Source organism: Adiantum capillus-veneris, chromosome 25, assembly GCF_014529385.1.
Source record: "Adiantum capillus-veneris isolate H3 chromosome 25, ASM1452938v2, whole genome shotgun sequence".
In the NCBI taxonomy this organism is placed as follows: Eukaryota; Viridiplantae; Streptophyta; class Polypodiopsida; order Polypodiales; family Pteridaceae; genus Adiantum; species Adiantum capillus-veneris.
This window is the reverse complement of record NC_140955.1, coordinates 16,675,297-16,679,365: the sequence shown is the minus strand read 5'-3', so window position 1 is coordinate 16,679,365 and position 4,069 is coordinate 16,675,297.

Below are 4,069 nucleotides of genomic sequence, written 5' to 3'. Positions count from 1 at the left end.
CAAAATTTTCACAGACAAGAATCAGGGGCAACTTTAAAGGCCGGACGGCGGCTGGAAAGTGGTCGGAAAATAACCGGTCGGTTGGCCGGTGGCCGATTGTCAATGGCCGATGGCCGGTGGCCGGTAGTCAATGGCTGATGGCCGGTGGTCGGAAGTCAAAGGCTGGTGGCCGGTGGTCGGAAGTCAATGGCCGGTGGCCGGTGGCCGAATTCAAAAGTGGACTTGTCTTCTCAAGGGTGGCCACACATGGGCGGATTGGAGGGTCGATTTGGACTTATTCGCACAAGGGCGGCTACACATGGCTGTCTCTCATAAGAGAGGGCAGCCCTTTTGGCCTATAAAAGGAGGCCATTTCTACACACATTGTAGAGTGTGAAGTTGATGCAACAAGGTGAGTGTGAGGTGGTGAGAGTGAAGCAAGGCGGGAGCTCCGTTACGGGTATAATCCCTTTGTAAACTACTTCTTGTTTTCAAGTACTAAAGCCATTGAGTGGCTGCTTTCCCGTGGACGTAGCCCACATTGGGTGAACCACGTATATCGTGTGTACTCTCTCTCTCTCTCTCTCTCTCTCTCTCTCTCTCTCTCTCTCTCTCTCTCTCTCTCTCTCTCTCTCTCTACTCTATAAGCTCGTGTATATAAATCTGTCTCTCTCCATTAAGTAATCTACTCAATTATCTATTTAGCTACGTCTTATTTCCTAACAGCTTGTGAGAGTGTCGGCAAAGGTACATTTTCTGTCAAAACTGCTAACGGAAATGAATGGAAGCTTAAAGAAGTTAGGCATGTTCCTTCTCTTCGCAAAAACTTGATCTCTACAGGACAATTGGACGATGGAGGTCACAACATTGCATTCGGAAACAAACGGTGGAAGATCTCAAAGGGATCTTTGGTGGTTGCCAAGGGAGAAAAGGTCGGTACACTTTACTTGTGTACTGTTAGCACGCAACCTTCATCTTGTGCAACAACTACAGAAGTTGATAGTGCAGTGTGGCACTATCGACTTGGGCATATGAGTGCCAAAGGAATGCAAATCCTTCAAACAAAGAAGCTTCTACCAGGTTTGAAAGAAGTGAAAGAGTTCTGTGAAGATTGTGTTTATGGTAAACAAAAGAGGGTAAAATTTCAAAAATCAGGAAATGAAAGAAAAAATAAAAAAACTTGAGTTGGTTCATTTTTATGTTTGGGGTCCAGCAACTACACCATCACTTGGTGGCTCATTGTACTATGTAACATTCATAGACAATGCGACTAGAAAAATATGGGTTTATGTCATGAAGAATAAATCTGATGTATTTTCCATATTTCAAAGGTGGAAAGCCTTTGTGGAGAATGAAACAGGTACCAAGGTTAAATGCCTCAAATCCGAAAATGGAGGTGAATATTGCCGCCAAGCTTTTTAAAGCTTTTGTGCTAGCAATGGCATTCGGAGGCAAAGGACAACCCCAAGGACATCTCAACAAAATGGGATTTCGGAAAGGATGAACAGGACAATCATGGAGCGAGCACGAAGCATGCGGCTACATGCAGGCCTACCGCTTGAGCTTTGGGCGGTGAGCTTTGGGCGGAAGCTGTAAGTACGTCTGTGTACTTAATCAATCGGTCACCCTCAACGGCATTGGATGGGGGAGTTCCAGAAGAGGCATGGACAGGTAAACCGATGAATTATGCATTTCTCAAAGTGTTTGGGTGTGTGGCTTTCATGCAGATACGTAGAAGCCTAAGATCAAAGCTAGATGCAAAGTCCAAAAAGTGTTTCTTCATTGGCTATGGAGAAGGAGACTTTGGGTATTGCCTATGGAATCCTGAAGATGGTAAAATATTAAGGAGTAGGGATGTAATTTTTAACGAACAAGATATGTACAAAGATTACTTGGAAAGAAAACAAACAAAAGAAACAGGTGATGAGTACATGGAGCTTGAGGACGATGAAGACTCAAGGACTGCAAACCGTGACAATGTACAACAACGTCAACCAAATGAGGAGCCTCAACCTATTCCCCAAAGATCTACAAGAGCAAGTAGACCTCCAGAAAGGTTTGTTCCTTCCTTCAACCATCTCTTGATCTCAGATTCTGGAGAGCTGGAATCATACGAAGAAGCTATGCAACAGGAATCCAAAGAAGAATGGACTAAGAGCATGCAAGTGGAGATGGACTCACTACATCGCAACCAAACATGGGAGTTGGTTGAGTTGCCTAAAGGTAAGCGGGCACTTCAAAACAAATGGGTGTACAAGCTGAAGGAAAAAGAAGGTGGGAAGAAAAGGTACAAGTCTAGGCTTGTGGTAAAAGGGTTTTCTCAGAAGAAAGGTATTGACTTCAATGAAATATTTTCTCCTGTTGTAAAAATGAACTCAATTAGGCTCGTCTTAAGCCTTGTGGCTGCTCATGATTTAAATCTCGAGCAAATGGATGTAAATACGGCATTCCCTCACGGTGACTTAGAGGAGGAAATCTACATGCTTCAACCAAAGGGGTATGAAGTAAAAGGTAAGGAGAAAATGGTTTGCAGATTAAAGAAGAGCTTGTATGGTTTAAAGCAACCATCAAGACAATGGTACTTGAAGTTTTATCGATGGATGTTGGATCATGGATTCACAAGATGCAACTCGGATCACTGCGTCTACACAAAGAATTTGGGAGATGGGAAGTTCATCATCCTAATGTTGTATGTTGATGACATGCGAATTGCAAGTGCTAACATACAGGACATCAAAGACCTAAAAGAGGAGCTGTCTAAATCTTTCTCAATGAAAGATTTAGGTGTTGCAAAGAGGATACTTGGTATGAAAATATCAAGGGACAGGACGAAGAAGACAATAAAGCTATCTCAAGAAGATAACATCAAGAAGGTACTAGAAAGGTTTGCAATGCAAAATGCAAAACCAGTTTCTACACCTTTGGCTAGTCATTTTAAACTAACGAAGGATATGTGTCCAAAGACACAAGAGGAGATAGCCTATATGTCTAAAGTTCCATATGCTGCAGCGGTAGGTTCTCTAATGTATGCTATGGTCTGGACAAGGCCAGACATTGCACATGCAATGGGAGTTGTGAGTAGGTTCATGGGCAACCCAGGTAAAGAGCATTGGCAAGCTGTGAAGTGGATACTTAGGTATCTAAAAGAGACAACAACAAATGCTTTGTATTTTGGAGGAACTGATATTTTTCTAGAAGGGTATGCTGATGCAGATATGGCAAGTGACAAAGATACTCGAAGGAGCACTACTGGCTATGTGTTCATGGTTGGAGGCACAGCAGTAAGCTGGGCTTCAAAGCTGTAGAAAGTGGTTTCACTTTCTACCACGGAAGCAGAGTATGTAGCAATGACGGAGGCAAGCAAAGAAATTATGTGGCTTCACAGATTCTTAGAAGAGCTTGGATTCAAACAAGATAATTGTGTCTTGTACAGTGATAGCCAAAGCGCTATCCATCTTGCGAAGAACTCAGCCTTTCATTCAAGGACAAAGCACATTGAGGTGAGATATCACTTCATACGCACTCTTTTGGAAGAGGGACAGCTAAAGCTAGGAAAGGTGCATACAAGTGAAAATCCTGCAGACATGTTTACAAAAGTGGTCAACAAGGAGAAGTTGAGCTTTTTCTCATCTTCAATCGGCATTCAAGGATAAGAAGCCAGAATGGAAAGCAGTCACAGGTTTGGTTTGGAGATCAGTCTCCAAGTGGGAGATTGTTAAGTATGGAGCCTGATTTACCCTTGTAATTTTATGTGGTAAAAGCGCACATTTGTAAGGCCCTCATTATGACGAGAAGCCATCATGCATGAAGGAAAATCACTCATCGGAAACCAAAATTTTCACGAACAAGAATCAGGGGCAACTTTAGGGGCCTTGGGGACGGAGGCCCCCGATACTTTTTTTTCCCTCGCCGGAATATTATGGCCTGACGGTGGCCGGAAAGTGGTCGGAAAACAACCGGTCGGTTGGCCGGTGGGCCGGTGGCCGAATTCAAAAGCGGACTTGTCTTCTTAAGGGCGGCCACACATGGGCGGATTGGAGGGTCCGATTTGGACTTATTCGCACAAGGGCGGCTACACATGGCTGCCTCT